The sequence below is a fragment of the Scyliorhinus canicula genome, chromosome 2 (genome assembly GCF_902713615.1).
Source record: "Scyliorhinus canicula chromosome 2, sScyCan1.1, whole genome shotgun sequence".
Taxonomy (NCBI): Eukaryota; Metazoa; Chordata; class Chondrichthyes; order Carcharhiniformes; family Scyliorhinidae; genus Scyliorhinus; species Scyliorhinus canicula.
The window spans coordinates 78800788-78814305 of NC_052147.1; the positions used below are offsets into that span (position 1 = coordinate 78800788).

The following is a 13518-nucleotide window of genomic DNA, read 5'->3' on the forward strand; positions in this document are numbered from 1 at the left end:
CGCTAGGGGCAAAGTCATGGGGTGAATCCAACTCCTTTTCCACGCAAATGTACGCATGGAGAAGAGATCGCAAGATTCTGTCGGAATCCCGGTATCCGGTCACCATTTGAGCTGGTGGTCTGATATCGAGGTCCGATGGCTGACACTCCTGAATGCACGCACGCAGAGGATGAAGCGAGAGTGGCCCAACTAAGTGATGTGACTTCCTCTTTCTCACAGCAGGAAGCATTTCGCTGCCTTTGATGTGGTGAGGGGCTGTCAATCATAGCAAGAGTGTTTATTGTGGTTAGCATCAAAGCAGGGTAATGGAGATGCATTCAAGTGTGAAGGTAAGATCAATAAACAATCCACCATGAAACTGTCTCTGGAGTAATAAAACTGTCAATCACTGGCTAATGCAATATATTGTGGTGTGAAACGGAATGGAAGATTACCATTCAAAGACGGCCAAGGAATGTCAAACCCTTTGAAATTACTGGGCTTTCGATTAAGCCTCTGACACTTGTAATAACAGCTGCTGATTTAACCACTTTTGCCTGAGACAGCAGATGTTAGAACAAAGAACAAAGAATAAAGAAAAGTACAGCACAGGAACAAGCACTTCGGCTCTCCAAGCCCACGCCGATCATGCTGCCCGTCTAAACTAAAACCTTCTACACTTCCTGGGTCCGTATCCCTCTATTCCCTCCCTTTATTCAACCTCTCCTCATAGCTAATGCCCCCCATACCAGGCAACATCCTGGTAAATCTCTTCTGCACCCTCTCTAAAGCCTCCACATCCTTCTGGTAGTGTGACAACCAGAATTGAACACTATACTCCAAGTGTGGCCTAACTAAGGTTCTATACAGCTGCAACATGACTTGCCAATTTTTATACTCAATGCCCCGGCCAAAGAAGGCAAGCATGCCGTAAGCCTTCTTGACTACCTTCTCCACCTATGTTGTCCCTTTCAGTGACCTGTGGACCTGTTCACCTAGATCTCTCTGACTGTCAATACGCTTGAGGGTTCTACCATTCACTGTATATTCCCTTCCTGCATTCGACCTTCCAAAATACATTCCCTCACATTTGACCAGATTAAACTCCATCTACCATCTCTCCGCCCAAGTCGCCAATCGATCTAAATCCTGCTCTATCCTCTGATAGTCCTCATCGCTGTCTGCAATTCCACCAACCTTTGTGTCGTCCGCAAACTTATTAATCAGACCAGTTACCTCCAAATCATTTATATATGCTACGAACAACAAAGGTCCCAGCACTGATCCCTGCAGAACACCACTAGTCACAGCCCTCCAATCAGAAAAGCACCCTTCCATTGCTACTCTCTGCCTTCTATGACCTAGCCAGTTCTGTATCCATCTTGCCAGCTCACCCCTGATCCCGTGTGACTTCACCTTTTGTACCAGTCTGCCATGAGGGACCTTGTCAAAGGCGTTACTGAAGTCCATATAGACAACATCCACTGCTCTACCTGCATCAATCATCTTTGTGACCTCGAAAAATTCTATCAAGTTAGTGACCTACTCAAAAAACCCAATCAAGTTAGGAAAGTGTGAGTGAAAATGCAGTGATTTTTCAATCTACTGCCTGGTCTGCTCTTCAGCTTTCATGTAAGGGTCGCTGATGGGGGGGATTGATGCGGGGAGAGGGGGGGTTGCAGTGGTTAGCTGGTAGGGAGAAGTTGGGTGGTGGGGGGAGGATTTCCATTGTGGGAATGAGGGGCACCTCTGCGTTAATCCCAGCTAAGAGGCCTGGAGCATTAAGGAGGCCCAGAGAATCCCATTAATCTGAATCAGATGGGTGCTAATGACTCACTTTGCCTCTTACCACCGACGCGGGGCATGTAGCTTGCTGCCACTGCCAGCGGGGACCTGAGCATCAGAATGTGATCGGCCCCCAGCACTGATCCCGTTTTTTAGGCCGATGCTCAATTACCTGCGGGATCGGAAAAACTCATTACTGGTTGTGGGCAGCAGACAATCTACTCCATGATTTTGATCATGTAAGCTTCAATTTTGCCGTGATGTTATTTGGAAATATGCTTCCGTTTTTCTTTTATGATCAATGTTTATGTCACCACTAGCTGACAGTAAAAGAGGCTTTCTGTGCAACGTCTATTTTGGTCCAATTGGATTGGGTTGGATTTGTTTACTGAGGAGATCAATCATTAAATTTTAAACATGTCCCTGAACAAACAGGAGTAATAAATAAGGATTAGAACACATTTCACTTTCCCAATACATTATTGACTGATTAGTACCTTAATGACAGTTTACTTACCTGATGTAAAACTAACATCTGAGGGCGTGTTTTAGCGACCCCGTTGCGAATCCTGCCTCAACGGCTGAATCGCGCATGAGTCCCAAATCGAGCTCTGCACTGGGCACAAAATCTTGCGCATGCCACCCGACTTGCTTACAGCGTATTTAAATACCCGTGTGCCCGATTCACATGACACCCGGGACTCACCAGCTGTGCCTGGGAGATCTCGTCAGTGTCACTAATGGCACTCCGAGTATATCCCATGCTATTGGAGACCTCCAGGTGATCGGAGACAGGGCAGGGTGTCATCCTGGTAGTGCTGTCAATGTGCCGGGGCACTGCCAGGGTGCCAGTGCCAAGGTGCTCAGGTGTCAGGTTGGCACCATCAGAATCAGGCCCGGGGGGAGGGGGGGGGGAGCGTGGTTCCCAGTGGCCTACCTAAATTCGTGGGGGGAGGGGCAGGACTGAAAGAGGGTGTGAAGATCGGGGCTGCCAGACAATATGGCGCCACGATTTGCGATCTGCGAGAAACTCGACAGCAGTAAATCCCTCCGAGTGTGGTTTTGGCTGGGAGAAACTCCCCGAGGTAAAACAAAAATCGGCAAAGTGCCGTTGGATAGCAGGATGTTTGTTGGCGCTGAAGCATCATGGTGGTGACAGGAATTGGGCAACTGGTGACCTTCTATGTAATATGCAAAGTTTAAGAGACTGCTCACTATAAGACATGGGTGGACATCTTCACTACTAGACAGGAATATTTTGTGATGGTTGCTATTCCGCAATCTCAACCGTTGGCATTTGTTTGAATAGATCCGATACAAGAAGACAGTAAAAATGTGTTAAAGGTAATCAACTTTTTTTATCTTCACGCTGTTACATTTTAAAAAACAGCAGAGCCCATTAACTCAATTATTCATAATTTCAACTTTGTGATGACATCCTATTGATAAGTTACTTTCTGTAGTTCTTTTTTAAATTTCCCATTTCTAAGGCACTAATTTTGCCTTTCTCAAGTTACAACAATTTTCCCTCATTCAAGGGTAAAGTGGTGAAATACTATAAATTTCGCCCAAGACTTTCATTTCCACTGATTAAAAATGAATTACTATAAATTTTTTCTCATCATCTAACACACTACAATATGCCAACAGCTTTTTAATTTTATTTCCTGCAGTCTGTAATGCACTATCTAGGCAGAAACTTCAACTGTAAGAGTTTAATTCATCCCTCTAATCCAATCACATCAACCTTATTTTTCTTATCACAGATTCTCATTTTGAATTAAATGAGCTCATTAGTTTTAATCAAAGCCAGAAAGATCAAAACTTACACTTAAATGCTTCAGATCAGAACTGTCACTCAGCCGTGTAGTTCTATTTTGTGAAAGCATAAGATCAGAGCCCCTTGGAGCTGGGTTTTTTCCCAAGGAATGCTGATAATATGAGAATGATAGATGTCTCTGGAATTAATTCAGTTCTCTCTCTCTCTCTCTCTCCCCCCCCCCCCCCCCCCCCCCCCCCCCCCCCGCCCCCCAGTTTGGTACGTAGGAAACTCAGTGACCTATCCAGCAAAACTGCAGCTTTGGTACATTGGTGAGAACTGAGAGTTAATGAGATCGATTTGTGAAATAGGAGTGTCTAATAACTGGCCAGTATGTAGAAACCAAGAAGAAATATTTCCAATATTTTTCCAATTACACTGAAATCATAAATGTAATCTTTTTTCATGTATTCATACATTTGTAATAGACACCAAATACCAGAACACTAACACCCCCCCCCCCCCACCCCCCCCCCCCCCCCCCCACCCCCCCCCCCCCCCCCCCCCCCCCCCCCCCCCCCCCCCCCCCCCCCCCCCCCCCCCACAAACCAACATAGTGTGTATGATTGCACTGTTTCCTGTGGGTCCAGAGATGTGCAGGTTAGATGGATCGTCCATGAAAAAGTTGCCCCTCAGTGTCCAAAGATTTGTAGATTAGGTGGGGTTCTGTGCATAGGATGGGGGAATGGGTCGAGGTAGGGTGCTCTTTCAGAGCGTCGGTGCAGACCTGATGGGCCCAATGGCCTCCTTCTGCACTGTAGGAATTCTATGATCAATAGCCTGCCAATGTTATTATCTAGGTTCATGCTCAAAAATTGGAGGTTTTCTGTGCACAATTAAGAGTGCTAATGCTTCTACAACTGATACCGTGGAACTGTATCTTGCCAGAAGTTTCAAGTTTATTTTAAAAGCAAGCAGTTTATTTCCCCACCCAGAGTCTGATCCTTCCCAAAGTTGATGTTTTTAACTCCGAAGGTTTTTGCAGTTGCTTGAGGTGCCTGAATAAAGCAGGCGGAAGCCTCAAGATTTATCCGAGGTTGCATCCTTTGACTTCAATCAAACCTCCTTTAATTTTTCACTGATCTTGAGCAACAAAGTAACCATGGTTTTTCTGTTAGGCTGAAGCAGGACTGCAGACACGGTGGCTGGGACAAAATCCTGGAACTTCCTCCCTAATAGCACAGTGGGTGTACCTACAACACATGGACTGCAGTGGTTCAAGAAGGCAGGTCACCACCCCCTTCTCAAGAGCAGTTAGTGATGGGCAACAAATGCTGGCCTAGCCAGTGACACCCACATCCCCTAAATTAATTTTAAGAAAGACAGCAGAGGCATTCAGGTAAGCGTAAAACCTAGCGGGCACAGGAGGCCCCATAGTGAAAGCCCAAGACTCCACTCTGTCAATGCGAGAACCCCTTCCTCCCATTTACTTATGGCCAATGGCTGCTCAAGTGCTGCCTGATCTTTCCCTGCTGACAGCTACTCTGCGTAGATTGGGAAATGACAACGTTTGGATTGTCTTGAACCATCTATTGGGAACCACCCAAATAGGACAATCAAACAAGTCCTACACCGCTAGCCCTAAAAGAGACAATTTCATCACAGAAAATAAAGTACAGAAGAGGCCCTTCGGCCCATCAATTCTGCACCGACACATGAAAAACATCTGATCTGCCCACTTAATCCCATTTGGCAGCACCTGGCCCATACCTTTCAATGTTATGAAGTGTCAAGTGTTCATCCAGGTATTTTTTAAAGGATCTGAGACAACCCGCCTGTACCACCCTCCCAGGCAGTGCATTCCAGACCATCACCACCCTCTGGCTAAAAAACATTTTCCTCACATCCCCCAAAACCTCATCCCCCCCCCCCCCCCCCTCCCTCCCCCCCCCCCCCCCCCCCCCGCCCCGCCAAAAAAACCTCACCTTGAACACGTGTCCCCTCGGGACTGACTCTTCAACTAAGGGTAACATACAGTGCAGAAGGAGGCCATTTGGCCCATCGAGTCCACTTAAGCCCTCACTTCCACCCTATCCCCATAACCCAATAACCCCTCCTCACCTTTTTGGACACTAAGGGCAATTTAGCATGGCCAATCTACCTAACCTGCATGTCTTTGGACTGTAGGAGGAAACTGGAGCACCCGGAGGAAACCCACGCAGACACGGGGAAAATGTGCAGTCTCCGCACAGACAGTGACCCAAGCCGGAATCGAGCCTGGGACCCTGGTGCTAGCCACGTGTGCTTCCATGTTGCCCTTAACAACTGCTCCCTATCCATGCCCCTCATCATCTTGTACACCTCAATAAGATTGCCCTCTCAGTCTTCTCTGTTCCAATGAAAATAACCCAAACCTATCCAACCTCTCCTTAGAACTTAAATGTTTCATCCTGGGCAACATCCTGGTGAATCGCCTCAGCACCCCCTCCAGTGCAATCAAATCCTTCCTATAATTGGGCGACCAGAATTGCACCCAGTACTCCAGCTGTGGCCTCACCAAAGTTCTATACAACTCCAACATGACCTCCCTGCTTTTACATAGATACGTAAAGATAGGAGCAGGAGGAGCCCATTGTCTTGCTGAGCTAGATAACTTTGATGAGAGGCCTTTCGCGGGATTTATCGGCCAAATCGGGCCTCGGTTCGGGCGCGGTACGGCCATGAGATTTTCCCCTCAGTCTGCACACTGGGATCTACCTCCCGTTCCTCTGCATTGTTCCTAGCTTATAGAAACCTGTCTTTGGAGATCTTGTGTCCAGTGGTAGTGTCTCTATCCCTGGGCCAGAACTCTGGATTCAAGTTCCAATTTGCTGGCTATGGAAGGTACATTCGTAATGTGGCCAAACAGTTTGTTTATCAGCCTGTAAATGCTTCAAATAAAGCTGTAGGCAGAGGAGCAGGAGAATTCTTGGTCAGTAGTATGCAGAAGGCGCAAAACACTGCAGTACTTTGTCAAATGTAATTATGGACCTTACAATGGAAGTCCATGGTCACCAATGCCCTCTTAGGGCATGGTTCTGTCCCATTCTCTAGTCTTGCATTTTAATCACCTTTGTGATTTAATCATTCGTGGCCTGAACCCTATCACAGACCTTTCCATTTTATACTTTCCCTGGCACTTTCCTTAATTAAAAACCTTTCATCTCTAAAATCTTCCAGATTAGTTGAATTATGATCAACCTGAAATCTTGAGCTGAATTTTACTCTGGGCTTCAGAAACACGATATTGGGGCGAAAAGCAGCAAGACTGCTGGGCTCAGTGACTTTATCACCGGCCGTCCCGTAGTCCGCCACCTTCAGGCTTGCTGTCCAATTAAAGGAAGGTGGTCGGGCTCCAGTTGGTGCCAGCCCATACAGAGGATGCTGCTGAGGCAGGCAGGAGGCCTCGAGGGCTCTTCAAAATGTAGGTGTCCTTGGACAGGTATGTAAAAATTAAAATCCAGGGGACTGAGGAGATCCTTCCAAAGGGATTGTTGGGACTGGGGGCCATGGAGCCTTGGGCTGCCGGAGGGAGGCCGTCGCCATGAAAAGGGCAGCTTCCCCACAAAAATATCTATTTCCTTCTTGAAACACAATGTATTTCCCACACAATGGGACGGTTACCCCATCATCTGCAAAATGCCAGTCTCCACAATATTAGCCCATTGGAGCTCTAATTATGCAGCCTGCCTTCTGCCTGCTCCCAGCAGAGGAAAAGTGGTGGGTGGCTCTCCCGATGGAGTTCCTGCTATGTTACCAGCTCTTCCATCTCTGTTCCTGCATCCCGTTAAATTTGTTTCTCTCCACACACGATGTGTGAGCATTTCCAGCATTTTCTGTCTTCACTTCAGATTTCTAGCACCTGGACTATTTTCTTTTCTGTATATGTTCCATTGTTTCCAATCTCACAGATAGCACTTTGACAAGAAATAGTTTAATGTGTAGCCAGCAGGATTGCTGAGGTCACTGGCTATTGTGTGGGAAATTATGAGTCAGTGAAAACAATCGCTCAGCTACAGTGGAATCTAAATTGCTAATAAACTAAGTTGCTGGAAGTGAGCACACCAGTCTAATGTCGATAGCTGGGGCCTGTGCATTTGATACATCATCTGTGTAACGCCCATAGAAACAAGCTGAGAACTACAGCATACATGGCATGTGTCTGCCGACACTTTGAGTGGATTAGAAAGTAAGGTGAACAAAACAAATCCTGAAAAACAACAGAAAGATGTGCAGTTACTATAGCTTCTGCTCATGGATGCTCTTGTATTTTACCCTAACCTAAAAAAAGACTAATTATCCACTCTAAAACAATGGCATGCCACTTTTACTCTAGTTTCTTTCTATTGCTCCATAAAAGGAAGCTTCTGTGCTTTTCTTCTACCTCTCTGTTTAATGTTATACATTGTATTTCAAGAAGGAAATAGATATAGCTATTGGGGTGAAATACCATTTAGGACAGAGATGAGGAGAAACATCTTCACCCAGAGAGTGGTTGAGGCCAAAACATTGCATGTCTTCAAGAAGCAGTTAGATATAGCACTTAGGGCAAATGGGATCAAAGGATATGTGGGGAAAGTAGGATTAAGCTATTAAATTGGATGATCAACCATGATCATAATGAATGGCGGAGCTGGTTCGAAAGGCCAAACGGCTTCCTCCTGCTCCTATTTTTCTAAATGGCTAGGAACCAATTCGCTAGGAACTAACTGTTATGTATAATTGTTCTGGGGGTCACATTTCACAGCTGCATCAGAGACTCATGTGAAGTATATGTGAAGCCAGAATCAGTTCAATCTGGTCTTCCGATTGTACCAGACAGCATGGCAAAATTAAACATAAAAGGTGGTATTTACCATGCAACCCCCCACGTGAACAGCCAGAAAGAGTTTCTCAACTTTCCACGGTTAAATTGTGATGAACAACAACTGGGAACCAAAGACAGAAAGTTCATAGCACCTACCCAAAACAGAACATATTTCTTTATTTGTCTCTCCAAAGCAGGCCAATAAGCAGTCTCACAACATAATAAAATGTAATACATAATAAACATATACATAAAGACAAATGTAAAACGGGAGTCACAATGACAAATGTAACAGTGGGAAACCTGGTCTCAGATAGCTGTCCGCTTGAGACACTTCTAAACTTAAAAGTGCAGGATTTACCCGAGGGCTGTCATGATGATAACATATTGTGTGTTCGGACTTGACTTTTAGATATTACATTTCTCTTTAAATGTTGGAAAGACCAAGGAACTGATCATCAACTTCAGGAAGCGTAGCACAACACACACTCCCGTCTGCATCAATGGCTCCAAAGTGGAGATGGTCGATAGCTTTAAGTTCCTGGGGGTCACCATCGCCAACAGTTTATCCTGGTCCACTCACGTTGATGCAACAGTCAAGAAACTAACAACATCTGTACTTCCTACGGAAGCTAAAGAAATTTGGCATGTCTGCATCGACTCTCACAAACGTCTGCAGATGTGCGATAGAGAGCATCCTATCTGGTTGCATCACAGCCTGGTATGGCAACTGCTCAGTCCAAGATCGCAAGAAACTGCAGAGTGTGGTGAACTCAGCCAAACGCATCACACAAGCTTGCCACCCCCCACATTGATTCTGTATACACCTCCCGCTGCCTCAGTAAGGCAGACAGCATTTTCAGTGACCTCTCCCACCCAGGCATCGCCTTCTTCCAGACCCTCCCATCAGGCAGAAGGTACAGAAGTCTGAAGACCTGCACATCCAGACATAGGAACAGCTTCTTCCCCACAGCTACAGGACTCCTTAACGACTCCCCCTCGGACTGATCTATTCCCTGTAAGAACACTGTTCACGACGCCCAATATTGCTCTTGCTCATATATTTGCTTTGTTTGGCCCCTTGTTCCGCACTGTAACCAATCACTGTTTGTCGATGTACCATTTGTCAATGTTCTTTGTTGATTATTCTCTTTGTCTACTATGTACGTACTGTGTACGTTCCCTCGGCCGCAGAAAAATATTTTCACTGGACATGTGACAATAAATCAAATCAAAATCAATTAATATATGGTACTCAGATACGACGATGCAATACGATGATACGATCATGTCTACTACATGTGGGGTCATCTGATTTGGGATTGCAGGTCAGATAACACATATTAGGGAGTTAGCCAGCTTAAATCATGAATGATGTTGTTCTTGCAGTTAAATCTGTGACGTTGAGTGTTGTTCTTTCAGTCTGAGATGTGAAGAGGATAAATACGGAGATATTTAGGATTGTATCATGGTGTTTGTTCGAGCTGATATGTCTGCAGTCCAGAGAATGAGCCATTTGACGAGACAGGTGATGTCAGTACCATCAGCATGAAATGGAATACATGTCTGGAGAGGTGCCGACAGTCACGGTCTGTTTTAGGGTGGGTGATGGTGCTACAGAAAGCACAGCGATGGGCCTATACTGTTGTTCAATGCGTGTGTTTCGGTGAGGGAGACTTTCAAGGCATTGCCTGACCCAGGAGAAAAGGCTGATTGTGGGCATGCAGTGAGAGGTTTGCAGTACCTTTATGTGGTGACACCAAATGCCACATTCCAAAGGCATATCTTTCCACAGATGAGGCAGAAGGGGGTAGGGAAAACAGTAACCCAATGTATGACCTGGCTGAGAATCTGAATAACCATATAATGGATCAGGTGGTCCAACATTGCAGATTGCATGCGTTAAGGCTTAAGCTCTGGAAAGAAGAGGAGACTTAACGTTGGATGACACTCTGACAATAGCAATTAAATTGGACAGTAAGAAGTCTTACAACACCAGGTTAAAGTCCAACAGGTTTGTTTCAAACACGAGCTTTCGGAGCGCAGCTCCTTCCTCAGGTGAATGGAGAGGTATGTTCCAGAAACATTTATATAGACAAAGTCAGAGATGCCAGACAATGCTTGGAATGCGAGAATTTGCGGGTAATCAATTCATTACAGATCCAGAGATAGGGGTAACCCCAGGTTAAAGAGGTGTGAATTGTCTCAAGCCCGAACAGTTGGTAGGATTTTGCAAGTCCAGGCCAGATGGTGGGAGATGAATGATATACGACATGAACCCAAGATCCCGGTTGAGGCCGCACTCACGTGTGCGGAACTTAGCTATAAGTTTTTGCTCGGCAATTCTGCGTTGTCGCGCGTCCTGAAGGCCGCCTTGGAGAACGCTTACCCGGAGATCAGAGGCTGAATGCCCTTGACTGCTGAAGTGTTCCCCGACTGGAAGGGAACATTCCTGCCTGGTGATTGTTGCACGATGCCCGTTCATTCGCTGTCGCAGTGTCTGCATGGTCTCGCCAATATACTACGCTTCGGGACATCCTTTCCTGCAGCGTATGAGGTAGACTACATTGGTCGAGTCGCACGAGTATGTGCCGCGTACCTGGTGGGTGGTGTTACCACGTGTAATGGTGGTATCCATGTCGATGATCTGGCATGTCTTGCAGAGATTGCTCTGGCAGGGTTGTGTGGTGTCGTGGTCACTATTCTGAAGGCTGGGTAATTTTCTGCAAACAATGGTTTGTTTGACGTTGCGCGGTTGTTTGAAGGCAAGTAGTGGGGATGACCTTGGCAAAATGGTCATCTTCATTGATGATGGGTTGAAGGCTGAGAAGAAGATATCGTAGTTTCTCCACCCCAGGAAAGTACTGGACGACGAAGGGTACTCTGTCAGTTGTGTCCTGTGTTTGTCTTCTGAGGAGGTCGGTGCGGTTTTTTGCTGTGGCGCGTTGGAACTGTCGATCGATGAGTCGAGCACCATATCCCGTTCGTGCGAGGGCATCTTTCAGCATCTGTAGGTGTCTGTTACGCTCCTCCTCGTTTGAGTAGATCCTGTGTATATGGAGGGCTTGTCCATAGGGGATGGTTTCTTTAATGTGTTTTGGGTGAAAGCTGGAGAAGTGGAGTATCGTGAGGTTATCTGTGGGCTTGCGGTAAAGCGAAGTGCTGAGGTGACCATCCTTGATGGAGATGAGTGTGTCCAAGAATGCAACTGAATTTGGAGAATAGTCTGATGGTGGGATGGAACTTATTGATCTCATCGTGTAGTCGTTTCAGCGATTCTTCGCTGTGGGTCCAAAGGAAAAAAATGTCATCGATGTATCTGGTGTATACATCGGTTGAAGGTCCTGTGCGGTGAGGAAGTCTTGTTCAAACTTGTGCATGAAGATGTTGGCATATTGAGGTGCGAATTTGGTCCCCATGGCTGTTCCGTGCGTCTGGATGAAGAATTTGTTGTCGAAGGTGAAGACATTGTGATCTAGAATGAAGCGGATGAGTTGCAGAATTGCGTCTGGAGATTGGCAGTTGTCGGTGTTGAGGACTGAGGCTGTTGCAGCAATGCCGTTGTCATGGGGGATGCTGGTGTAGAGTGCCGAGACATCCACTGTGACGAGGAATGTTCCTGGTTCAACTGGTCCATGGGTGCTGAGTTTCTGTAGGAAGTCCGTCGTGTCGCGACAGAAGCTGGGTTGTACCTTGTACGATGGGTTTCAAGATGTCCTCGATGTGGCCAGAGACGTTCTCACACAGGGTCCCATTGCCTGAAACGATAGGACGGCCTGGTGTGTTGGCCTTGTGTATTTTCGGGTGGCAGTAGAGATCTCCAATGTGGGGATTACGTGGGATGAGAGCACGTAGGGTGCTCTGAAGGTCTGGATCCCTGACTGTTTATTTTGTAAAGGTTGTGTGCTTTACGTGGCCTGGCTGCTGGCCCCTCACCGGTCGGAGGGTCGGTACTGGGGCCTCGCTGATTTTTTCATCGTAGAACTATACTTCATGGACTCAAAACTGGAGAATCCAGCCCGTGAATTTTAGAGAGGAATTTGGACCAGTGTTTCAAGGAATTGGGAAGTTGCACAAGCCGAAAGCAAGATGAATCATTGAGGAATCATGGATGAGGGCTGTTGTGATCATGCCTAAATCAAGTGGTAACATCAGACTCTGTGTTGATAAGTGACAGCTAAATTAAGTGGTAGGCAGCAAACATCACCCAATTCCCATGGTGGAAGAGGTCTTTCAAGAGTTGTCAACAAGCGAGGTTGGCCTTGGCAAACGGACACAGCTGAGGGACTGAGAAAATACCTGAGAGTTTGCTGAGTTGGAGAAGGAGGCGTTTGTTTCGTTTTTGCAACCTTTCTCACCCTGTAAGGAAATGGTTCTTACTGCAGGAAAAGGTGCCAGCTATTTGTATCTGGTAAGTGATTGAGGTCTTTTCCAGTCCTAAGGTGTTAAATAGTATACAACCTGGTGGTTGTCATAATATACATCCATGTATATGATGGAGTGCAGACAGGCAGTGATTGACACACAGGATGACCAGTAAGCACACAGAACACAGCAGCCAATCACCAGACAGGACACGACCACTATAAAGCCAGAGGGCACCAGTTTTCTCGCTCTCTCGGGATCCAGCCTCTGAGACAGTCAGAGCTTGTGAGCAGCAGCCAGTGCAAACACCGTGTGGTAGTCAGTTAGTCTGGTTAGGCTAGCCTCAGGTCTCCAGTTAAGTCAGCATTGTGTCAACCCACAGTTGATAATGTAAAATAGTTAGATGTTAAATAAAATCGTGTTGCATCTCATCAAGTGTTGGAAGCCTGTCTCTCGCTACACTGCATCAAACGCAATCCACATAGACCTAGCCTACCCAACACATCATGGTACCAGGTCTGGATGCTGAGAATTGATGGACTCACCTTGAGGTAATCAGCAATTACCTCAATCAACCAGCAATTAACCAACAATCAGCCATCCGGTAACATGGAAAACGTCCGCCCTCCTCCACAGCTCCGCATCGCTGGCAACCTCGGTGCAAACCGGAAGATTTTCAAACAGAAGTTCCAACTCTATCTGAAGCCACCGACCTCGAGGCCGTAGCGGATGCCAGGAAGATCGCACTTTTCCTTTCTGCAGCCGGGGACCACGCCATCCACAT

General features: G+C 46.5%; 1 protein-coding gene across 7 annotated transcripts in view; it reads right to left on the reverse strand.

The window, feature by feature from the left end:
* LOC119955159 (neuronal PAS domain-containing protein 3) overlaps nucleotides 1-13518 on the reverse strand; it is a 1584282-nt gene that overhangs the window by 115018 nt on the left and 1455746 nt on the right. The window lies entirely within an intron of this gene.